Source organism: Pelodiscus sinensis, chromosome 1 (genome assembly GCF_052426305.1).
Source record: "Pelodiscus sinensis isolate ZL-2025 chromosome 1, ASM5242630v1, whole genome shotgun sequence".
Classification (NCBI taxonomy): domain Eukaryota; kingdom Metazoa; phylum Chordata; order Testudines; family Trionychidae; genus Pelodiscus; species Pelodiscus sinensis.
Genome location: NC_143052.1, coordinates 27,568,889 through 27,595,350, shown reverse-complemented (window position 1 = coordinate 27,595,350; position 26,462 = coordinate 27,568,889). Strand labels below are relative to the sequence as shown.

The 26,462-nt window shown below is 41.8% G+C and overlaps 1 protein-coding gene across 6 annotated transcripts in view; it reads left to right on the top strand.

The window, feature by feature from the left end:
• The window catches only part of ATXN7L1 (ataxin 7 like 1), a 203,467-nt gene that overhangs the window by 70,080 nt on the left and 106,925 nt on the right, over positions 1–26,462 (top strand). The window contains exon 1 of one of the 6 annotated variants that reach the window (XM_075910168.1): positions 23,867–23,970. The exons of the other annotated variants lie outside the window; for them this stretch is intronic. The gene's annotated coding sequence lies outside the window, so the exon portion shown is untranslated. Of the gene's footprint in view, positions 1–23,866; positions 23,971–26,462 lie in introns of those variants that run through there. 6 annotated transcript variants of the gene reach the window in all.

The following is a 26,462-nucleotide window of genomic DNA, read 5'->3' as shown; positions in this document are numbered from 1 at the left end:
GCTGTTGCAAGTCACATGTACACAACAAAAGCTTTAATAATACCAGGAGTTATAGAAATGTGCCAATACTTTTTCTAAATTAAGCCTGCAAATGGTGAGATCACAAAATGTACCCTTATTTTGACATCTGAAAACAGGGATCATTTTGTTTGAAAAGCATTTGGTGTGTTTTTTTTTCGCATTAGCAAGCAGCTTTTGGTCATTTCTTGCAAATCTTTATTCCAAGTTCTAGTCTCATAGTTTTATTATTTGTCCAGTGTTTTGATCTATACAAATGAAAGGGAATAGTGCAGTTTATCCAGAACACTCAGCAGATGACTTTTATGTGAATATTCCTGAAAGATTCATACATTTTCCTCTGAAAACTTCAACTTAATCAAGCTAGCTTTTGAGAGAGGTTTGCAGAACAATGAAAAGTAGCTAATACTGAAGGAGGGATGGATGAAAATGCATCAGAGAGCAAAACTGAAGGTGACTCAGATGGATTTTACTTTTTTTCTGTCTCAAGCTGAGTTCCTAGATCCTGCATATTGTTCGGTCTTGTATGCAGGTAGCAATTCAGTTAAGTAAAATTCTGCAGCAGAGCTTCAGAACAGGAAGTGTCAAAAGCAATAAGTCCACTTTGGAAGAGCACTTACACAGATGGATTTCTGTAGTTAACTTTTAGTAAGACCAACAGGAAGCAATTGAAGTCACATTGCTGGCAGTTAGGTACCACAGATCAGCATGGTAGGCTCTTGCTAAAACAGTTTTGAAACCAAAATAAGTGAATGCTAGTATCAATATCCTGAAAATTCAAACCCTAGATAAACTAATTATTATCAGTGACCTAATTCCAGAGTTGTATCTAAACATTTTTCTTGAGGTGACACACGTGCTCTCTACCGCATTGCCTCCAGCCCACACTATATCCTTGTTTTCTCAAGTAAACAGGCCTCTATATATATGGTCACTAATAACATGATTACGTTGACTGTTAAGGCTTTATCTGTGTGTTGATAAAGGCTTGACACAGAACAAACAATTGTGTATGCTGCAGAATTGCTACCGAAGGATAATTAAAAATTACTTGCTTTGGCATGCCAGCCTTCAGCCATGACACTTTGGCTTGGGATAAATATGAAAGATGGCTCTCTCTGTTAAGTGGGACATGCATGATCCCTGTTAGAAATAAAATAAAATAATAAAAACCCTTGAGATCAGTAATATGATTTCTCCATCTGATATCTGAAGTTTCAACAGAATTATGTACGCTGCTGTTTCTGAAACAAACTCAGGATAAATGGCTTAAATCTAGTCACATCTGTAAACAGTCTTAGCCTGCATGTTGAAGAAAACTGACACAGATTAAGATTTTTTTGCTAAGAAAGAAGTAGATTTATCTGGTTTCCCTATCAAGATAGGAGTTATGTACATGGGGAAAATGTATTTGTTCTTAGGGACATGGCTGCAGCAGGTGGTATGGGGAAATCTAGGAGAATGAACAAAGGAGGAATATAACAGTGCCCAAAATACTTAAAAATAAAAAATTACATTCAAATCTTTAGAAACAGTACAGGGGGTATTTAAGTATATGATACTATCCTCACAAAAAGTATACATGTTCCTCAGCAAAAAGGAAAACATTTGCCATTGAATGGCAAGATGCACAGGATTTTATTCATGCCTGAAGAATATCTGTCACATGGAAGTACAGTATGGTGAATTCAGTAATAAGGAATGTAAACTTTGACAGGTAAATTGTAAAATGGAAATTAGCAGGGCCAAGAGGGAATTTTGCATAGCTAATCGCCAAAGCTAATCAGCAAACAAGAAATCATTTAAGTATATCAGAAACAGGAAGCCTTATAAGAAGGTCAGTAGATCTGCGAGATTGTCATGGAGTAAAAGAGAGAACCCAGGGAAGTTAATGACATTGCTAAGAAACTAATTAGTGTTTGCCTCTGCAGTCATAGAGATATTTCAAATTATACCCTCCAAGACTTAATTTTTGTAGATGAAGATGGGTCACTGTAAGAAACTGAGCTTACAAAAGATACTTGAACAAAATAATCATTTAAAATGCAACAAGTTACTAGGACCAAATGGTTTCTGTTCAAGAATTCCGAAGAAACTTAACAATGAAATCGCTGAGCTGCTAACCCCCCCCCCCAAAAAAAATTAAAATTAAATTTGATAGTGGAGGACAGAAAGTTAGGTAATATTTTATTTGTTTTAAAAAGGTGCTAGGCATGTTTCTAAGAACTACATATTTTTGAACTTCAGTACTAGATAAATTAATTAAAATAAGAGTTTAAAAGAGAAATATAAAACTTCTTGCATGAATAAGTAGACGCAAAACAACATAGCTTATATAAATGAGTTTTCCACCTATTATTTTTAAATCATTTAAGAGGGTCAGCAAAACAGTTGGTGAAGTAAGGATGGTCTTCTGCTTAATGCATGAGATTGGTATTCAGGATATTTTGATTCACTTCTCTGTATCAGGCTTCCTGTGTGTCCATAGACAAGTCTCTTAAAAAAGACTTTCATCCTTGCAATAGCCATGTGATATAGAGACATATTATCCTCATTTTACAGATAGGTAACTGAGATAAAGTTTAATATTTTGAAGTGATCAAAAAGTATTTCTCTAGATTCTCATTTTTTCCTACTCTTATGGTTTTAAGAAATAAAGTGAAGAAATGAATGGTTAAGATGTTTTATAGATTAAAAACTGGCTCCAAGGAAACACAGCCAATGTTAAACATGGAAGGACATTAACAGTGGGATGCCCCAAGATTTCCTAACTAATATCAATGTTTAGTGTATGAATCATCAGGACAATGATGTGAAGTTGAAAATTTGCATATGACACAATTATTTAGATTAGTGAACTAGAGAATAAGGAATTCCAGAGAGACTCAAAGCTAGGCAATTAAACAACACGAAGGCATGTGAAAATTCACTGTAGATAAGTGCAAAGTAATACACTTTGAAAGAGATAATTTGCGTTCAGGATGAGAAGAACTGTGTCACTATGTATAACTCAATACAAAATTCTGCTCCCGATGCAGCAATGATCTAAAAAGCATCAAAATGTTAAACTCCTTCATAAAAAGGAACGAGACTATTGAAAATATTTTATCATCTAACTTGACAGTGTGCCCTCATAGAATATTATACATGATTCTGGACACCTTCATCTCACAAAAGTTATCACCCTCATCTCAATAAAATGTTATGGAATGGGCATATAGAAAGGCAAATGATACATAGATGAATGAGAAGATTTTCATGCGAGAAGACACTAAAACTATTAGGATTAGTTTGTTTAGAGAGAAGACATGGCATGATAGAAGTATATCTAATGAGTGGCATAAAGAAAGGCTGGTAGGACCCCTGTTCATCCATATAATAAAATATATGTAATTTAAGAAAATTTAAAACAAATTTAAAACTCGTTAAATTACTCTTTTCCACGAGGCATACTTACCAAGTGGCACTCTTTGTCACAGGCTGTTACTGAGGCCAAGAGTTTAGTAAGATTCAAAAAAGAGTTGAACATGCATTTACACAAGCTAGAATAAAACTGATTATTAAATCTCTTGTGATTAGACATTAGATATTTACTAACTCCTTGGGGAAAGGAAGAGTCTTTTCTAAAGAGCCTCTTAATGCAATCTTGTCCTTATGTGGGGGGGTTATACTTTTCACTGAAGTATCTGATACTGGCCACTGTCAAACAGGAAATTGAAATAGATGGACCATTGGTCTGCTCTTGTGTGGTAAATATTTACCCTTTCTCAATATTACTTTATTTTGAATTCTGGAAAGCCTTGGAACTAAATTGCTGAATCAAATTTGTTCAATTGCAGTATGTAGCACTGTCTGCCCTGTTCTACTCTGTGAGAGTTCAGACACTGAGCACCTCATTAGGAAGACATGAGGAGACTTTATATTAGTGGCTCCCAATCTTTTTTATACCACAGACCGGCAAACCCATTCACAAACTTTTGGCAGACGAGTAACATTTTATTTGCATATTCGTTATACAAATAATGAATACGCAAATGCACAAATAAAATGTTACCTGTCCTCCAACCCACTCACCCGCTGACCCTGTCTTGTCACTGCACATCCCTCTACCTCCAAACCTAGAACCTTCTGGCCCCGTCCAGCCAACCCTGGTACTCTGCATCTCTGTTATTAAACCTGCCAAACCCATCCTCTAATATCCCCTGTATCCCACTAGCCCCATTACCTCACAAATCCGTCTTGCCAAGCCTGTTTCCCGCTTCCCAACACTCCCTGCTGCCAACTTCCTTTTGTCAGCCACCTCTGTCTTGCCCGGGGCCTGTCCTGTATCCACTGTCCCTTCCAACCTTGGCACGCTGTGTCCCCTCAACCCCTGACTAAAACTGAAAACCTCCCATTTTCCTGCACCCTGGCCCGCCACTCCCAGTGCTTCCTGATCCTGCCCCATTACACCGGTGCCTTTTGCTCCACAAACTCCATGACTCCCTGATCCTGCCCCACCGACCCTGCTGCAACTGCCTGTTCCACAAGCTCTGAGGCCGTCTCCTCCCCCCGCCCCGATTCAGACACCCTCAGATGTGCTGCCCCCTAAGACGGAACCATGACCTGCATCATACCTGGCTCCATAACCACTGACCTGCTGCAACCCACCCCCTCTTGCCCTTTGACCTCTAACCCCTGCCCTCCCTCACCCCCTGACCTCCTTGCTTAACTTCTAGCCCCAGCCCAGCCTCTTGCTCCCCAGTGCCTAGCACCCTTTGACCCCACCCCATATGCCTCGTGCCCTTTGACTTTGTAACCTCTGACTCCGACAACCCATTCCAACACCCTCTTGCCCTGTGACCCACCATGCCCTCACCCAACACCCCTTTACCCTTTGACCCCACCCCTGCACTCACCAGAGCAAAGCTGCCCTCTCTAAGGAGTGTGCCTGTTACTGCCGTGTGAGCAGAGGGAGCAGCCATTGGTGGTGCTCATGCTTCCTCCTCCTTCGCGCGCCCTCTCCCTCCCCAAGCACCTCTTGCACCCCCATGGGTAGAGGCGGGGGGGGGATGCATAGCCCCAATCAGGGCGCCATCTTACCTCAGTCGGGGGGAGAGAAGGGAGGGAGGAACTTCCTGCTTCGCCTCTTCCTGCCACAGCCTCAGTGCTGCTGGTGGGCAAATCAGCCGCCACAGCTGCTGGAGTGAAGCTGGCTGTTGTGCCCCAGCCCCCAGAGCCATCATGAACAGCCGGCTTGAGCTCCAGCAGCTGCTGCAGACCAGTAGCCAGCAGTTTGCGGCCCAGCACTGGTCCGTGTCCTGCCAGTTGGGAACCGCTGCTTTATACTGTTCAACTGAGTTAAAACAGAGGGTCTTGCATATCTGGAGCTACAGCTGTAAAGGTGTGGAGGAGGCAGAGAAAGGGGGAAACAAATCACCACAGAGGCCACTGCTATTTACTTATTTAGGTATACTGGGGGGGGAAACAGAATGTTGCTTTGTAATTTTTGCTTTTTTTTCTCCTTACTTCTCCTCCACGCTACTATTGAACACCTGTATAATTTAAACTGTAAAGAGGTATTTTGCATCACTAATATTCTAATCTGCAGATTCATTTGAGCATTTTATTTTTTAATTATAATTTTAGATTATTGTCATGTGACTGACTGGGAGAACCTCATCTTTTTTTCACATGGTGGAAAAATTCAGCTTTAACATATTCTCTTTTGCATTTTTATTTAAAGAACTTAATAAAAAGTTTTTAAAAAATGTTGGCAATCCTACTTCTCACATGGTTTAAAGGATTTGTTATAATAAGTTCAGAGAGTGAAAAGGCAAGACCAGTTAGTTTTCTCTTTTATTTCTGGATTTCTTTAGGAGTCTCCATTACAGCTTATCTGTGTTCTTATTGCCACTTACTATAGGGTTTGCCTTTTACTACTGACATAGAAACAGAGTGAAGATTGGGGTTTCACCAGATTTTTGCTGGTCTTGTGTTTGTAATATTTTCCCTCTTTATTATAATTTTAAAAACTAAATATTAGGGGGTGTCATAATTGCAGGATTTAAGGATTGCACCAGACCATGATGCAGAGATAATGGAGAGGAAACTAGTCTCTAGATGAGATTATGTGTGTGTGAAACTAAAACATAGTTGAAACAAAAAAATAGATTTGGCTTTTATTGACTATGCATAATAGCTTACATAGCTACATAAGTGAAATTCATTTTCCTTAGATGGTTCTTCAGTTTTAGTATTCCAGAAACTGAGGTTCATGTTTGTTTTACTCTGAAACCATTTGCAAGTGGCATCCTATCAGAATCTGCCGGACTGAGCCTGGTGTGTGCTTGTGAATGTCATTGCCCGGGATAACGTGTATCAGAGGAGTAGTACAACCGTTACCCCACTTTAGGCTTTTAAAACTATTTAATCTGTGTGCATACTATCCATGAATATCTAGTGTTGCAAACATATAGTGTAGTTACTTCTGCATAAAGTAGTTTCATATGACATGCCAGCCTACATGTGAGACTGGTGATGTAGTTCAGTGCACTTTACCGTATGGAAGACAGAAGTTTGAGACTGACCTCTATGCTCTTACATGCTGGCATTAGTGGCATCTTGGAACACACTTGGGGGCAACACAGTGCTCTTAGGGGGGACCTCATGTCCTCGAGATACTCTCCTTCTAGACATCTGTTTTTGTAGAAGATTGTAAGACCTAGTAATTCACAGTGTGAGAGGTTTGTCTACATGACTTTCATTTATTGGAATCCTGTACATTTGTCACGTTAAATAAGATTGGATTCTTGCAGTTCTTTACTGGATGCCTTTCTATCCTCACCCCCTCAGAAAATATCTGTTGTCTTCTTGTATTATCCTACCTGTACTTTACAATGCTCAACCAGTTTTAAGTAATAGAAAACTGGGGTTGTAATAGAAAACTAAGGAGAAATAAATGTAGTTCCAGTTACGGAAAACAGTGAAACGACGACCCTCCCAATAACAGCACTGTGTAAGTCAGTCTTTCCCTTTTAAATGAAAATCTCTTATGACATGTGGCAGTGGAGCCATTGAACAACAATAAGAATAACTTATAAAGAGAATAGAACCTGTCAGACCAATGTGATTGCTTTTTTATGATCAAACAAACTTAGTTAACAGAGAAAAATGATGTAAAATTTCTGGAATTTAATAAAGTATATGATATAATGTCTCAAAATCTTACATTCAGAACTGACTGTAGGAACTTAATGTGGTGATATATGGTGAAGTATCATGTTTGGGGAAATATGGATGAGTGCAAAGATATGTTTGGGTTAGCAATGGTCTAGAACACGGGTGGGCAAATACCGGCCCTTGGATTAGCTTCTGGCAGGTCCCCACCACTATATTTACCGTCCGAACCAGCAAGCGCAACTCCCGTTAACTGCAGATCACCATTCCCAGCCAATGGGAGTGTCGGGAAGCAGTGTCCTGGTCCACACCACTTCCCAACCCTCCCATTGGCCAGAAATGGAGATTCATGGGCCAGTCGCAGTTGTGATCACTAGTACATGCAGCTGTGCAGGTAAACATAGTGGCAGTGCCCCCCCAGAGTCTAACCCTGTCAAACTGCCTCCATGTTCTTGTCCACCTCTGCTCTAGAAGAAGGAATGACTAGTGAATTAAATCTGTAGATGGTAATAGTTTACAGATGCTTCCCTTCAAATATTTCAAAGCACTTTACGGATAGAGAGGAAAGGTGATGTGCCCAAGATGGCACTAGAAGCCTGGTACATAGCTCCAGGAAGAATGCAGCTCTTTTGTCCTTCAATTTTGTGCTGCAACTGCAATAATGCCGTTTCCCTAAAGGGAGATATTGATGACAAAAATAAGATGGGGATCCAAAGAGATTAGAGAGGTGGGTAGAAAATAAATTAACCTCAGCTTGGCAGAGGTGAGAAAAATTACATTGAAACATAAATATTCAATTGGAGAAATAAACTTTGAAAGCAATGTAATGAAAAACTTTGGGGGGAAAAATTAGGGAGAAATTTTGTAAAGCTATCTGAAGTGGTATGCTATGGAATGCACAGGTTGATAAAAAGGATTTTATATATATATATATATATATATATATATATATATATATATATATATATATATATTAAAGTACATTTCAGGTATGACTACCCCCGGATATGCTAAGGTTTATTTTGCTATCCTAAGATCTAAGGATTAACTGGAGAATGCTCAGCAAAGAACAACAACATATTTTATGGAGTTGGGGGGACTGCTATGAGGAAAGATTGAGTTCCTCAATTTTGTTGCTGGACTAGGGGCAGGATGGCACACAATGGCAATATTTTGCTGGAGGTTAGATCTCTTGGACATAAGGTGTGTTCTGGTTAGGGATGTAAGCAAGTAGTTGACTACCCAATAAGCCTAGGCTTATCAGGTAGTTGAGTTGACAGCTCACATTTCCCCCCCATCCTTGCTGCCTCTGATACAGAGGCAGCAAGAGGTGGGGGAAGCCGGAGCTGGTGCTGGGGGAAGCCGGCTTAACAGCTGGTTCACCCCAGCACTGTCTCCATGGTGTTGTCCCCCCTCCATGCTGCTGCCCCTGTTAGAGGCAGCAGTGAGAAGGCGTGCAGGGGAGGCTGCCAGGACCTGGTGCGAGCTGAGAGTGAGCTCCAGGGGGTTCCAGGAGCTACCCCCGCTGTGGCTCTGCAGTTTAAATGTAGTAGGAGTTGGGCAGAGCTGTGACGGGGGTAGCTCCCAGACCTGGCTCCAGTTGGGACTGAGCAAGTCTTCCCTTATTGACCAATCTTGTAGTTAATAAAAATTTTAGCGGCTACGTGATTAGTGAATTACCCACCTCTCAACATCCTTAGTTCGGGAAGCTGTTAAATTGAAAAAAAAAAATACAATTTATAGCAGAGATTAGCACTCTGGATAAGTACCCTTTTAGCATTTGTGAGAATCCTAATAATATATTACTAACAGCTATAACCGGTGTTGCTTGGGTCTGTAAATGAAGGAATATTTTTTATGAAATATTCAGTGATTGTAGTTTTTAAAAATGAAGGCTAGAGTGAGAGTTGGGAGATGAGGAGGGGTTGTGGGTAGATGGCTTAGGGCAGAGTGTTGAGAGGTGCAGCTGCCCCCAGTGGCCACTCTCAGTATCACATCTCTCCTCTCTCTGTGCCCCTCCCATTCTTCCTCTCTCGGCCATCCCCCCTTTCCATATTATGGGAAATAGTCCCATGCCTGGCACTTCCCCTTTTCCAGGAACTGCCAAACCCCGACCTTGGTTTAAGTTAGGGTAAGAGCAGGGGTAGGCAAAGGGGCCTCCATGGGCTGCATCCAGCCCACCAAACAGGTTGATCTGGCCTGTGGCTGTCCAGCTGCTCCCCCACCCCGGGCCTGTTGAAACTGGGGACAGGGGAACGCATGAAGTCTCCTCTCCCCTCCAGGGGCATATGGAACCAGAGGGAACTGCGTGCCCCGGGGTGGGGCGGGATGAGGGAGCCAGAGACTATGTTTTCTTCCCCACCCCCAGGCCTTTCCCAGCGGCTGTGAGGCATGGGGAGGGGAAGCAAGGAGTCTCCTGAACTAAGGGGAAAGCCTTCAAAACAGCTGGTGGTTCTCTCTAGATGGGGGGCGCTCCTGGCAGGGCAGGGGACAAAGACTTCACATGCTCCTCCACCACCAGGCCAATCAGGGTCTGTGGGCGCAGGAGCACTCAAAGTCTCCTGGCCCCACCCCTTCTGCCCGAAGCCCTGCCCCTTCTGGGATGGTCCATGACCACTTCTGAAATTGCCTCCCTTCAAAAATTATTGCCCATCCTGGATAAGAGGAAGCTGCATACCAAATTTGGTGATCCTAACTCTTACGTTCTTGAATAAGTAGACAGACGCACAGACAGACACACGCTAAAATATACATAGACATCAAATATATTCATAGACTGTAAATGCCAAACATGGCAGGCAGATTATTAAGAAAAACTTTCCAGCATGAAATCTGGGGCTGTGAAGTAGTTTCCAGGGAAGGGGGTAGAAGTTCCATTACTTAGGTAATTACAACTCAATAGGACAAAATATTATTAAGCGTACACTAGAGAGCAATCCTGCTTTGGCTGAGATGGACTAAATGACCTAGGGGTCTTCTCCATTATTTACTTCTGTGGTATGATTTTATTGTTCTGTGCTTCCTATTTGCAAGGTCATTTTTACCTTATACCTCTAAACAGGAGGCAGAGACTCTCATTATATAAGACTGTAATGACAGGTCAGGGCGATCATGCACACTTGATTTGTCGTATGTGGTTATGAAAGCTATGGTTAGCATACCTGTTTCTTCACAAAGGGTGTATAGGAGAGACTCTTTCATTTGTTTCTCTTTGCTACAGAATCATAATTTTAATAATATTTAGGACAGCAGTCTAGAATATAAAACTTTTCTTCTTTTCAAATAAATGACTTATCTCCCTAAAAGAGATTGTATTCTGAATGCATGTCAGATTAGCTATTTTGCAGAGAGATGGTGGTATAGTGGAATTTAATAAACTAAGCAGGAAGATGCAGTCCAGGAGAGTCAGCATGGTGGTACTGCTACTAGGGAGCTCAGATCCCAAAACAACTCCAGGGCAGTGTGGGCCAGGGCATATACAGGTACAGGGCAGTGCACACGCTGCAGTGAATTTAGGGGCCTAGCTGGGGGATGGCACATATGGCAGCTGCTTCAAGGACATGGAGGACCAGAGCTGGAACACAGGAGTCATGATTAGGCCCAAGGAACAACCTGAATATGTGGCCACCAGAAGCCCCCTCTCCTCCCCCCCCTCCCCAAGGTTCCAGCTGGGAGGAACACACTACTCAGGGCAGCCCCAACCACAATAACAGCTTCACATTTTTTGTGCGTCACTGTGGACATACACAACCTTTCTGCTGTAAAGGAAGCACAAGAAGTGACTGGCTCACACTGAATCTGATATGACTGACGTAGGTAACTCTGACTTGTCAGCACCACCTTCTCAAACCACAGCTGTGACTTACACAAGGAAAAAAGGGTGTTTTATAGTGAGTGGGAAGATGAACATTTACTTTTGTTGGAATCAAATTAACCTGAGACTATCACAGTTTTTGAAATATATAAAACAGTACTTCACCAGGCGAAACTGTATCCCAGCCTCACTGTAACACACATGAATCAGAAGCAGAGAAAAATTACAGAGACAGTTTTTCCATAAAAATTTCTTAAGTACAACCAGAAATGAGATGCTTCAACAACAAAAGAAACAGAAGGACTTTCTTCCCCCAAAATGATGATTTCCATCTGGTCATACTCAAAGCAAGTTATTGCATTGTGCTGCATCATAAACCATTTTCAGATGGTGAATTTGTCACATCTTTAGTATTTTGTTTGACAGGAAAATCAACTGTTTTGTGGTGTGGCCCTTTAATACTTATTAGTCTTTACCTCAGTAACAATTATAATTTTATTTACATGATGCTTCCAAATAATCCCATGACTAGATTGTCACGAACTACAGTATTTTAACTGTAAAAACTGCAGTCTCCACAAAAATTCATTTGAGAGCAAATGAACTATGTTTTTATTTCTCATAAGCATTTTTGATGGTATTATCAGAGTCACATTTTGTTAGAAACAGCATCAAAACTGTGAACAAGTAAATCTATCAACTGTATCAAGTAATTATTAATATTTTGTCCGGTTTATTATGATCTAAAAGCTGGCTCCCTGCATGTACTGGCTCCCACAGAGCTGCATCTCTCCCTCCCTCCCCTCCGCTGTATCTGAGGCAGCAGTGTGGGGGAGGACAAGCAGCTCTGCTGGAGCAAGTATGCATTGGGGAACTAGCTTAAAAGCCAGTTCCCTGTTCAGACTGGCTTCCATGAAACCATACACACCTGCATGTAAACATATAACTGCTGAAAATTTTAGCGGTTACATGTTTACAAAAATAATGCATTTGAACATCCCTAGTCGGAATTAAGACAGCTAGTATATAATAGGGATGTGAAGGTTTAACTGACTAACCGATAGGGGCCTACTGCACATGAGCAGCCCCTGCCTGCAGCAGAGGGGCCATTCCAGCCCAGTGAGGGTGGCCACTTGACAATATGTTGAACCTGTTAGCCAGTTAAATGGGATTTCTCTCTCTCTCCCTCTGTGTGTATTTCCAATCAGTAGTTCAAAGTGTGTGTGTGTGTGTGTGTGTGTTTCCAATCAGTAGTCCAAATTGCACTATTTGAATAACTCTTGGTGGATGATTGTTTTGTGACAGCACTAGAACCACCACCAATATAAAAAAGAAGAGTTTAATGAGTTTGTTTAATGGTGATTTGTAAAGTGTATTTTTAAACCTGGAGTATTTAATGCTGTGAAAGATTTTGGATTTATATCATAGGAGTCTGAAGTCTTCTGTTTATTGACATGGCTGGTACAGCATATGTTGACTTTTCAATATGATTTGACAATGTGCCTCCATATTGGTATGGTGAGAATCATGAGTTCATTTTCCCATGTTTGGCCTCTCTGCTGAGATTGCCAAGAAGGATGTTTATTAATTGCCTGTTGTAGTGTTTTTTGTGGTGTGGACTTTTCTACTGTGACCTGGACTGGGATGACCAGGGCATAGGTGTATTTCTGTACAGCATAATAATGGAAGTTAATGGCTTACCTATCTCTAGTTTGGTGCCAAGACCCACCAAGGAGTTTTAGGACTCATGACTACTTTTAACATATAGCAAAACTCTGTTGGGTTTTTTATTAATAATGTTGTGAATTCCTGACTTGTGGGAGCAATCCAAACTCAAAAATAGATGCAAGTAGAAAGGAAGCCAGAACAAGTAATATACCAAATTGAAACTTACTGTAAAGGTGACTCTGACCCTGATTTTGATTTTGTTAAAGACCTAAATATGAGAAAATAGTTTCTGCTGTATGCAGAGATACTAGTTTCTTTCCTTCCTTCCTGCTTACCTACCTACTTACCTACTAACTAGCAGAAATATTTGGTCCTTGTTCTAACATTCTGTGCTGGTGATAGTTTATTTGACATGCTCTGCAGGAAATATAATTAGGGTATGTGGATTAGTCACACATGAGTTACCCTCGAATTCCTAGGAAATGGTACATGCATATAAACCTGCTAACTGGATTTTTTGGCTGGTTTTCTAAACTCTTTGTTTCCTGGTTCATATTCTGAGTGCTATACAACAGGAATGCCTGGTGGCACTACAGTCCATATATTTTATTTCCCACAGAACATATGTATGAATTCTGGTCTACCTATCTTCTCAGTGCTGGGCACCAAAACTTGTCTTCTACCATATACAATGATGAGTGGAGAGAAACGTGGGATGATGCTTTGTCCCCACACACAAACATCTATGATCATCTGTAGTGCTTTAGATAGTGCTAGCTGCTACCTTAGCATTCCCAACATCTGCAGTCCAGCTGTGGTACACTATAAGGGAAGAAGCTCGTTGATACCTTCTCATCCATCAAGTGTACTTTTGCAGAGGTAGGTGTGATTAGACTCAAGTCAAAACTGAGAGTATTTCTTAATAAAAATACACATACATACACACACACCCCCCTCACTCAAGAACTTCTTTTTAAAAACAGAAGCAGTTCTTGATGCTTTCAGATGATTTTTTCCTGATGTAGTCCAAAATTTGTTCTGAAGTCATGTCTTTGAAATCTATTGCAAAGCGGGTAAAATGGCTTTATTGTTATCTATAGAGGTATAGCTAGAATAGAACTTAATAGTTAAGTGATAATTTTGTCCTGGTTGGCTCTAGGAGGATTAATTTTTTTCTTTTACCCTACTTTAGATTAGATTTTTTAAGCTAATTATAAATAGTGTGTGTTTTAATTTTTAATCTTTTATTTGCTCATTGTCATATCAGTTTTTTTCCTACCTCATGCAAATATGTATATTTTCTAAACCTAGTGAGCTCTACAGGCAGTCCCCGGGTTACGTACAAGATAGTGACTGTAGGTTTGTTCTTAAGTTGAATCTGTATGTAAGTCGGAACTGGGGTCCAGATTCAGCCGCTGCTGAAACTGACCGCCAGTTCTGACTTACATATAGAATCAACTTAAGAACTCCAAGCGTCCCCAAGTCAGCTGCTGCTGAAACTGATCAGCAGCTGATTCCAGGAAGCCCGGGGCAGAGCAACTCTGCCTCGCGCTTCCTGTAGTCAGCGCTGGTCAGTTTCAGCAGCGGCTAAATCAGGACGCCTGGGGCAGAGCAGCTGGGGTGCTGCTGGGTTGCTCCAGTAGCGCCGCTCCTCGGCACTACTGGACCAACCCAGCAGCACCCCATCTGCTCTGCCCCAGGCGTCCTGATTCAGCCGCTGCTGAAACTGACCAGCAGTGGCTGAATCAGGACCAGAGCAGCTGGGGTGCTGCTGGGTTGGACCAGTAGCGCCCAGAGCGGCGCTGCGGGACCAACCGGCAGCACCCCAGCTGCTCTGCCACAGGCGTCCGGAGAAAAGCCTAGTCTTCTGGGGGGGGGGGGGGGGCGTACTAGCTGCCCGCCCCCCCCCCACCCCAGCAGACCAGGAAGACACGGGCGGCGGACCGAGACGCACCGCGGTCCCGCCGCCTGGGTCCTCCGCGGCTTTGCTCCCAGTCTCCCTGGTCTGCTGGAGACCAGCAGACCAGGGAGACGGTGAGCAAAGCCTCTGAGGACGCCGGCAGCGGAGCAGCCCAGGCGCGCCTGGGGTGTCCCGCTGCCCGAGCCCCCCCGCGGCTTTGCAAAGCCTCGGAGAAGCCGGCAGCAGAGCAGCCCAGGCGCGCCTGGGCTGCCTCGCTGCCCGAGCCCCCCCGCGGCTTTGCAAAGCCGTGGGGGAGGAGGGCTCGGGCAGCGAGGCAGCCCAGGCGCACCTGGACTGCTCCGCTGCCAGCTTCCCCACGGCTTTGCAAAGCCGCGGGGGGGCGGGGGAGGGGCGCGGGCAGCCCAGGCGCCCTTGGGCTGCCCGAGCCCCTCTGCGGCTTTGCTCTGCGTCTTCCTGGTCTGCAGACCAGGGAGACGCAGAGAAAGCCCCAGAGCACACGGGTGGCAGGACCGCGAGGTCCCGCAGTCCGTGTACTCTGGGGCAGCCCCGTTCGTAACTGCGGATCCGGCGTAAGTCGGATCCGCGTAAGTCTGGGACTGCCTGTATTTATTTCACTAATACTGTATTAGAAGTTCTGAGTACTGCCAAATATATTCAAAATGTTATATTTCCATGTGCGAAATAGTGTACTTAAAATTTGCAAAATTTTATATACAACTGATGCTGCTCAATTTCTCATTTCAGTATTCTGCAGTGAATCATATTATTTTAATAGCTTAATGCTATTTTGCTAAGGAATAGCAACATTCTAAAAAATATTTAATTAGATCTTTTTGTTCTAAAATATATTTCGTAGAGACAAGCTAGAAAATACTCTAGGACAGTTTTTTTTAATACATTTGCTAGATTTATCTAAATAAAATTAAAACATAATTAATTACATGACATATATGAGAGCTATTTAAAATATGATGTTGAAGTATGTGTTTTTTAGCATTCCGCTCATACAACCAATACCCCTCTATTTTAAAGGCTGTCTCACTTGATGTTAGAAAATCTTTCTCACTCATTATTTGAATTTGTGAGACTGGTAGTACTATCAATCAAGAATATTTTGCTTACTATGTAGTATTCTGTGTAATTAACAGAGATTTCTGGGAGGCTTGTTGCTTCTATATAAGCCTTTAGTGTTACTACAGTGGTTTAGTGTCGCTGTATCTAGTAGGGTGTTGCTAGTTGTGCTCTAATATGGAACAACAAGCAGTGCATGTTTAAAATAGCATGCCCCTTCCCCCCAGGTAGGCAGCGAGGAAATGCCATGCTTCCAGACCTTCTCCACCCCCAACCCCATTGACCCCCAGGCCAGTCCTCCTCCTCCTCCAGGCAGATCCGTCCCCAGCTCCATTTTGTTCCCTGCTCTTCCCCCAGCCCAGTTCCACCTCCAGCTCTGCTACTGAAAAAGCCTTGACTGTGTAGTAATAGTGGTGGTGGTGTGTGGGAGGGGGCGGGGGGTTGTTATGGTCAGATTCCATTACTGGTGGAAGGGGGTCTTTAAAAAATGTATGCACCAGTGATATAAATGGTGTTCAGGATAAGCACTAATAATGTATATCATGTGTAGACAGATACTTTCAGTTTATGCCTGCAGACAATTCAGATATTTTCTATAGTGCCATCTTCATATATAACAATCATAAATCTGTGGATGATTGATGGTAAAGGCTACATGGTGTGGGTTTTTCAGATCCTGATGAATTCAAGTGAAATAGTTTAAATCCATTAAAAATGGTTTTAGCAGATTGCATTGATGGCCAAAAAGACAAAATGATGTTTAAATGTAGTTTCCACCATGTTAAACAGGCATTAATGTGCATCTTGTTAGTCTAAGGCTAAGTCTGCACTGCCCCACATTTCAGACTACAGAGGGTATGAAGTATCAGTTTACACCAAAGCGCAGTGCTGCAACTCCCCCATGTGGACATTACCAGCACAAACTAAAATTTCCTTTATGTTGACATAACCCTTTTCAAGAAGGACTACGTTCATAGAAACTAGGAACCTTTAGTTTGAACCTACTGTATCCACACAAGGGAGTTACAGTTCACCATTTTGCACACTGCAATTCATACCCCCTGAGTCCATACTGTGGGGGAACATAGATAAGCCCTGAGTAGGTAGTATGAGTATGAACAGATGAATTGATTTCCAAACTAATATAGTATTATGCTGTTGAGCATCATAGCCTTTAGCATGCATGGGTATTGCACATTGAAGAGTTTTTCAAAGTACTATATTATTTCAGTTTCACTGTTTTGGCTGTACCTGCATGTAATATTTTGTTTTGTTTTTAATTTGTAATGGTTTCCTGATTTCTGCTTCTATACCACATTATCTTGCCATACTCTTAAAAAATGAAATTTGTACCGTGTCTTTAGAATATTGTGTGAAATGTAGACTCTTTTTTAATCCAAATGAACTATTTCAAATGTTACATTTTAATGTCTAGCAACATTATACAGTATAAAACTCAATCACTAATGCAGTATAGGAGACAAGTAACCAAAGTTATTCCTTAGCAAGATTCTGTGGCACTTTGGATGTTGCATACTAGAAATTCTGTGGCAGCATTATGTAAATTAAATTGAGGTTTTTAATGAGGTAGGTATAAAAATGATTATGCAATTAGTATAGTCGTTCCTGTTGTTTGTTTTAATTTTACTTTGTCCCCACACTCTCAATAAGCAAAACATATTTTAAGAACTGTACCTCAGAAATTGTTGGGATAGGCAGCTAGGAATAATGGCAGTAGGGAGGAAAGAAAGTGTGGGGTTTTGTCATTCAGAAAGTCAGCAAAGACAGTTTGGGAGTGTGAGATAATCACAGTTACATGTTTCTGCTAAAATTATCAGGAGTGAGAAAAGTGTTAAGATTGAAATTGTTGTCATTACGCCTCAGAGTTAACTTCACTGAAATGTTGTCCAATTCTCTTAGGGCTGTTGTACTGAATACTAAGGAATATAGTGGTTTACAATTGATTGTTTTTCACAAGTTGTTTTTGTTTTTTGGTTAACCGTAAGTAATAACTTTTTTTTACTTGAAAGTTTAGATTCTTAAATACAATGGCAAGTGATAAATCCTGTGGTGGAATATGTTGGCTCTGCAAGTAATACCGTCATTTAAGGTGCCATTGAGAAGTAGTAAAGTCAGGAGTTTTTGAATATGTCTCCATGTGTGTGTGTATGTAAATATATGATAGCATGTTCTTCTGCTGTGATATCTCAGAATAATGGATAATCTTCCTTAGACATGCCAAAATAACCGGCCATAATATAGCTATGGTACAGAAGTGCTTTGGCAACCTTTATTTTTTCATTCTGTCTCTCAACTTTCATTTCTTTAAAATGAAGCCAATTCTGGATGGGGACGCCGATAGCGGGATGAAAGTTTTGCTCTTCTTTCCTTTCAGAAATCTTTGAATCAATATTCTTAAGTCAGATTGTGATCTAAATGTTGAAAGTAGCTATCTAGAAAGTTGGTCATTCTTTTAAATTTACTGCATCGTGTTTACTATGTGACGGTTTTAATTGTGAAAGACCATTGCCTTATTTTCATTATCAGCATTTATGGTACAAGATATCGGGTGATTGATGTTATATTACTTATGTTTGTAATTGATACACTTAAAAATAATATTATCACAGATCAAAGGACTAGTTTCAGTTATGCTAAATTGGAAAGATCATTTTTGGTCTTGCAAGTACATGCTGTAGGATGTGGATTTTTATTTTATCATGGGTATCTTACTGTCTGATCCACTGTAAGAGAGTAACTTACATTGTATTATCATTACCTTCTTGTTGAACTTTTCCATTTGTGACTGGGTCAGATCAGAAGGTTATAAAACAGTAGAGGAGGGGAGATATTAAGCCTCAGACTGAGAAGATCCCTGCTCCCAGAGTAACAGGGAGGGGCTGGTTTAGAGCCAACAGACGCAATCAGGGACAGTTGAACACCTGGGGATATTTGACCAAGCCTGCAGAGTCAGGCCAGTCTGAGCTGATTAGGACACCTGGTGTTAATTAAGGAAAACCAGTTGAGACTGGCTATAAAAGGAGCTTGCCTACAGTTGGTGTATGTACACTGAGAGGACGTAGGAAAGCGCTGCTGGGAGTCCAGAGGAAAAAAGACAACAATTGGACACTAGGAGCAGGAAGTAGAGAGAAGAAAGGTGCTGGGGAAGTAGCCCGAGCTGTCTTATAGCAGGTGTTGGGGACTTTCATAGGCAGCTGCTATTACAGGGCCATGGGCTGGAATCAAGAGTAGAAGGTGGGTCTGGGTTCCCCCAACATGCATTTCCACTCGGGGAAAAGACTGTGGAGACTGTTCTCCCATTATATCACACTCTGGCCAATGATGAAAAGAGCTCAGTAAACAGCAAACTTAACGCTCTAAGTGCAGTGCTAAAAGTGGAGGCTTCTGTAAGCCTCTGAAGCAAGCAAATCCACCAGGAAGTGCAGGACGCATGGAGTTTAAGTAGGAGTTTTGTCACACATTGTATATTCATCACACTGCAGTCATGAGATTATAAAATAGATAAGTAAATCTATTTCCAACAAAAAGCTTTCATTAGCTTTAAGACGACATCGTCACCCATCTAGCGCTGAAAAAGAACAGCAGGTACTGCTCCCAGCCGGACTTCCAGCCCAAGATCATCAGGTGCATCTCACTCTGCTTTGTTGTGTATGTACCTTCGCTATATTTGACACCCATTTAATTAATTTAAAAAGTAATGCATATATTTGAGGTATACATTAGCAAACCTAGAAACCTAGACTGTGCTGTGTGTGGCAGAGCTATTTCTGTGGAAACTATACCTTTTCCAATCTTTGCCTAGTGCATTACAAATTAATGTATAATTCATGTGAATTCTTTCCATTAAATTTCCTTTTAAAAATGTTTCAGGATCTCTTCTAGTCCTATGAAAGGAGATTGTTGAGTTTCTTTAGCATTAAAAAAATCTGTTGCTTCAATATCACAGAAAAAACCTCTACCCTTCATCAGTTTAGAATCTATAATCCTGGAAGCACTTCGGCAATACCGTTAAACTCAATGATACTTCTTGTATGCCTCAGTGTTTGCAGAATTGGCACTCTCATTTGTAAGCTATTCAGAACAGTAATAGTTTTTTTTCATAGGTGTTTGTATAGTGTCTGGTGCAGTGGGGTCCTGATCTGGAATGGTGCGAGTCTGGGAAGAAAATTTGAACAGCCTCCTAACATCCAAACTTATTAAAGTGCAAATAACGTTAAAACATGTTTATAGTAAGAAAACTTTATGCTCAGTTTAATCTTACCTTTCTAAAAATTTTTATTTTGTAAAATGTTTAGGAGAGTTTCTCTTGTTAACAGCAAGGATTTATCTGCCTAAAGGAGCACTGAAGGACCCTGTCAAGGAGTAGAGCCTCACTGTGTTAGATACCTGTATAAAAGCATATTAAAAAGAGAGATCTTCCTCCAGACTAAAGTTGGAGAAAACTTAGACTACAGTTTGTCATCTTTTGTACTTTCTAGGTATCTGAAGGTATTAAAAAATCAAGTGGATGTGAACATCTAGGTTGACATCAAAGCAGATACAGTGTCATTTGTCAAATGTCATAAACCTCTTCTGAGGCTCAGATTGAGGTTACTCCAGTATCTACTGATTCTCAAGCAGAGCCTCACTACTTGTTATCTCTGCAGCCTTTAGTCAGAGGCTAATATACTCCAGTTTTAAAAATTGTCCATATCTATGATAAGGCATCAAGGGTCTAGATATGGGCATCAGTACTTTGTTTCTGACATCAAGTATATTCGAGTATCTCAGGACCTGGAGTCAGAAGAGAATACCACCTGAAAACGTATACAGACAGGTTGCTGAGTGGGACTTTACTTTGGAAGGGGAAAACTATATAGGGATCTGGCCAGATATCAGAATCATAAAGACAGAGCTCCCTGTGTCCCAAAGAGAAAGAGGCCACTGGACGAACAGTCACTAGTAGTTATGTCTACACTGGAATAAAAGACCAGTGGCTGGTCCAAGACAGCTCACTCCGGCACTCAACATTTGGGCTAAAAGTCTGTAACATTGCTGTGTAGATGTTTGGAGGCAGGAAGCCTCTCACGAAGCCCCACAAGACCACATCAGCTGCAGGTGCTTAATTGGTTCAAAGACATACCTTTTTGGTAGTTCTGCGCTGTAACATAAGTCAAGTCACCTGATTCTGGGTTACACAACCCAGGGCTTGAACATTTACACTGATTTTTAAGCATATACTAAGAATGATCTAACCTAGGCTCAAACCTAGGATGCTGGTTTCCGCAAAGTAGAATGTAGATCCATGTCAAACCGACTATAGCCAAGACGCTTTTGCATCCTCCTGAATCATGGCCGCTCTAGCCCTTTGATCATGTTTCACTCTGAGAAAACTTGACTGTCCAAATGCACTTTACAGGAAGTTTGAACAGCCTGCCAACACATTCCAGCAAGCAGTCATTTTGGTCTGTGAGCTCCCATCTATCACAGCTTGCTTGTGATTTCACTCCTGTGTCAGGAAACAGGCAGAGCTTTTATGAGATGCTGGTGGACATTTTGGTGGTGTTTCCTGACCCACCAAGGGCACCTGACAGTTTTTAATGGAGAAGGAGGAGGACACAGACATGCAGACTTAAAAGTGGCTGCTAAAGGTGCACTGCCAATCACTTTTGTGTTGGAAAATCAATGGTAGGCAAAGTGGTGATGGAAATCTCCGAGAGACTCAGCTGTGTGGTTTACCCCAAAGTGGAAGGCATCAAAGATACTCCTAAAGTAACTGTGGGCTTTGAGAAAATAGGGTTTCCGAACTGCAGGGCCGTGTCCAGACTCAGGGGTTCTTTCGAAAAAAGTAGCCTTTTTTCGAAAGAACTTCCCCTGCGTCCAGACTCAAGCCGCGTTCTTTCGAAATTATTTCGAAAGAACGCGGCTTTTCTTTCGATGGCGGTAAACCTCGTTTCACGAGGAAGAACGCCTTCTTTCGAAAGTTCCTCTTTCGAAAGAAGGCGTTCTTCAATGTAAAGAGACCGTCTTCGAAAGAGAGCATCCAGACTCGCTGGGTGCTCTCTTTCGAAAAAGCGGATTTCTCTTTCGAAAGATCCTCCTGCAGTCTAGACGCGATCTTTCGAAAGAGGCTCTTTCGAAAGAAGCCTGCAGTCTAGACATAGCCCAGGTGGGCTGACTTGTGTGCCCGTAGTTTGTGCCCTGAAGGGACACTGGAATACATGAATCACAAAGAGTACTGCACCATTGTTCTGCAGGCCTTTGTGGATCCCAGAGGTAAATTTGTGTGTCAGCATAGCTGTACTTGGAAAGTTCATGATACCAGAGTTTTTCCACTGTTAAAGAATTCTGTATCCGGGCTGGGTCGCTATTCCCTCCAAATGACATTGTCATAAAAGGAGTTACTTTCCTCCCCATTATTTTGGATGATCCTGCGTGTACCCCCTTTTGCCTTGGTTTATGAAACTGTATTCTGATTTCAAAGAACCTGGCAAAAGATGTTTAAATTGCACTTTGAGCATATGTATAATGGTGGTTGAACGTGCTTTATTTAGGCGGATTGAAATCCCATTGGAGATGTCTGCAGACCCATTTGCATGCCAAGGTCATCAGTGCTGTCTGCCTTATTGTTGTTTGCTGTGTTTTTCATGATCTTTGTGAAGCCATTTCCTTCTTAATGGACCTATGACAGCCAGGGTCCATTGAACTAGTACACTCAGACAGAAAGTGCACCTGTCACAGCTAGAGCATAATGCACCCAGATCACAGAAATCAAGGATGCTTTCCATGGCCCAATGGAAGAAGGAGAATTGTACCTTTATGAATGTGCTGGAAGTGGGAAATGGACTTCGTTGATTGTGTGTGGTGGGGGGGGTGAGTTTCAGTGCTCGGGAGCAAATGGGGCTTGATTGCCATTTGGTGTATTTACGAATGCCATGACCACATATCAAAGTCAGTGGGGACTGATTCACAGTATTGATGTAAGGAGGTGATTGAAGTATGGGTTGATAATAGACAACTGTAGTGATGAACAGTGTTTACGTACCTACCTATTTGTCCCATCTCATGTATTTACCTTTATTATTACAAATAGACATTGTATGATGTGACTCAGGGATAGCAATCAACTTTCCTGACAAAATAGAAATTGTTATTTATAAATTGGATTAGAGAAGTACATTAACCCTTTCTCAGGCAGGCCAGCTACCATTGCCACACCAAAACATCAGTAACAACAGAACCTTAAAAACAAAACCAGAAAGTATAAGCAAGTGCAGTGAAACCCTGTATGAGACAGAAGCCCCTACCATTGCATGTTTCCTGGCCCTCCCATTCTTCTTTCTATGTTTACTGCTCATTTGGTGCTGGGGTGAGGGATGGAGGCAATCATAGGACAAGAGATCAATATCGAGGGCTACGTGGAGCAAAGCTATCCTGCCCAGCCACTCGTGGGGGCCTGATTGCATGGAGTTTTCCAAGGTGTTCCTGAGTACCACAGTGCCACACAAGGAACTCAGGCCATGGCATGGGTGATGCAGCAGGAGCCTCTTTTCTTGTGGCCGTTGTTGATATCAGCCATGCAGGCAGTTCTCTCTGCTGAGCTGTTTCTTCCTCCTTTAGCTGCCTTTCCTGTTCCAGAAACTGCGAAGCAAGTGCCTGCTGCTATGTTGAAACCCTCTCCTGAAGCTATTCAGCCAGACTGAGCCTTCTTGCTGGCCTCTTGCCCTGCCTTTCTTCTAGCCGTAAGTCCCTCTGTTTTTGGTGCTGGGCCTGCTTGTTTGCTCTGGTCAGAACTTCAGCCATAAATTCATCACAGAAACACTTGCTTTTGGAGTGATCCATGAAGATGCAGTGACTCAGGCTTCTGCTGCAGTGTGGGTGAGCTGTGAACTTATAGCAGTAGAGTTCAAGGGTTCTGTAATAAAACAAGAAATGGAGGGCTACTGTCTCAATAGCTCAATGCAGGAGTGCAGTAAAAATCCTTGTGGAATTTCAAGGACATAAATTGTTACTCTTCCAAATGGCACCTCCATATGTTATGATTACAGATGCTCCCTAGACATCCTTGGGTTAATCGTAGCAAAAGAACTCCAGAAAGCATGTTAAGTTAAAAATGTTAAGCTGCTTTGTGTTTCCTAGAAATTGTAGAAGTACTTGGGTTGAGGAGGGAGATACTGTTAGTGGCCGTGCTACAAAAGCTTTTTCTGTCATTTCAGCACTTCTACATTTTGGAGGACATAAAAGTTGTTGTCGTGCTCAGCTGGCAAAGGGAGATGTTATTCAAGCTGCTGGTGGGAAGCTTGCAGTATACGCAACCCAAGTATGTATAGTGACTGAACAGCACATCTGTGTGTTGTGGGCTGGTCAGCTACCATCCCTGGAAATGTGACTTCCTAACTGGACTTCCTGTTTCAGGAATGGTTTGCAGCTATGAGCACCCAAGATTGGGTTAGAATTCACAAGGGAATCAACAGAATGACTTGTTAGCTTTTGAGTGGCCTAATCTATTATGGCTGCATGCAAACACAACTCTACAGCGATCATCTTCTTCCACTACATTTGTGGGAGGAAAAATTTTAACCTCTGTCAAATTTGACACAAACGATTTTGTCACTTATGAACTGCATTGACTACTTGTAACTGAAATGAACTAGATTTGTAAATGGGAAGCATTTTCACCTTCTTTCTCCCTTTCCATCCCGTTTTCTCTTTCTGGGCAGCTTGTTACACCATGGAGTAGTTACAGAGCTGCATATTTTCAGGTATAGCAATGTAAGGTTATTGTTTTTAATAAACAGAATGCCCTAGCAAAAATCGGTGATTTCTCAAGTAAAGATTCACTTTCAAGGCATTTTTATGGCTTGTGGTTCCGGGTAACCATTTTAAACTATATGTGGTGGGGGGTGCTAAGCCATGCGTACCACACAATACTCCATTAGCAAATACATGCTGCTAGCTAGGGCTTCCAATAATGTTTGCATTGGTTTATAAAACAGAAATCCCTCCCATTATTATATTAATACACTTTAAAATGGAGGCAGAAACTTACCGGGCTCAGGGCTAGCTTCTGTCCTTTTCATGTGTACTATCTGTGGCAGGCTGTTTCTTGGGGAAGGGCATCAAACAGCTCCTTCAAGTATTGCCCAAGATGTGCTACTCCTGCTTCAAAGCTCCTGTGGGACCAGTTTCATCAACAGAGTCACTTAAGTGTCCTCGTTCATCTCCTACTGATTGCTTCCCATCAGTGCCCATGTGGGATCCGGGGACCAGCAGGTCACCATCTCAGCTGATCTGCTCATCATGCACCTCTGTTGGCTCTGTGGTTGCTGCAATGCTTAGAACCCAGTCAAACCCATCATCAAATGGTCACGATGTCAGTGAGTTGCACAAGGTGCAGTTCTGGTAGCTTAATCCACTCCCTGCAGTGGCCAGTAAATTTGCAGCACTGCCAGTTTCTAAGCTGTTTGCAGTTATACATGGTTGTTTCTGGTGTTTTTACCAGAGTCCAGTGTGTTTTCTGGCCTTGCATCAGTAGTTTACCAGAATCTGGATGTGCTCCAATCACTATGAAACAGTACACTTTGCAAAAGGCTTCTTCTGTTCAGTCTCCATTGCAAACACAGAAGATTCTCTGATGGTATGTTTGCTGCTTGGTGTTTAGAAGATAATGGAAGGGTTAAAAACCGATTACAAGCTCCTGCATTGCACCAAGTTTTGCTTTAATTTCCTAGGATTTGACTGGAGGTTATTGGAATAGATTGGACAAAGGAAGTTAACTCGTGGGTTTATGGGATCCTTTAGGTGAATCTCAGATCGAGGGGTTTCATCTATACTGTAAAGGAATCGGATTTGAATCCTAGGTCCTAGCTTCACTCAGACTTGAAACCTTCAACTCTCCAGGATCCTGTGTTGGAGCCAAAACTGAGATATTTGTGTGTGGACAGAAGGCGGGTAAGTTGTGTTTAGCCTGCAGTTCAGACCTACTCTTTTATTATCAAGGAGAACTTTCATCATCTCCATTTCTGCCAGAAGATTATTTCAAAGTAAAACAAGACCCTGGATCATTAACAAATTCCTTTTTTCATACTGAAATAGGGAATTAGTCTCTGATTCTATAAGTTTGGTAGATTTGTGTTCTGATCAGTTGAGACACATCCAAGATGATGTTTTATGCCTAAGTAGGTCAGAAATCAGGTCAGTACACCTCTGGTGTTTGCAGTTCTATTGAGCTCTTTTGGAGCTCCTTCTCCAAGCCATAAATGATTTGTAGCTGATTAACAGATCTGGAACTTGCATATTCCATAATCGGTATCTAATAAGTTTTGAATTTACCTGCTCAAATATGTTTCATTGGATGAAAAATATCTGTTTTGCAATGCTTCCTTCTGCTGCTAGTCATAGAATCATAGAACTGGAAGGGACCTTGAAAGGTCATCAATTCCAGTCTCCTGCACTCACAGCAGGACCAAGCACCATCTAGAATCACCCCAATAGATGTTTATCTAACCTGCTCTTAAATATCTCCAGTGATAGAGATTCCACAGTGCCCCTGGGCAATTTATTCCAATGTTTAACCAGCCTGACAGGAAATTTTTCTTAATGTCCAACCTAAACCTCCCTTGCTGCAATTTAAGCCTCTTTTTTATTGTTCTGTCATCAAAGGTTAAGGAGAATATCCCCCCTCCCCACGTTGTCACGGCATTTTAGGTACTTGAAAGCTGATGATATATCACCTCTCAGTCTTCTCTTTTCCAAACTAAACACACTCATTCTTTCAGTCCTCTCTCATAAGTCGTGTTCTAGATTTCTAAT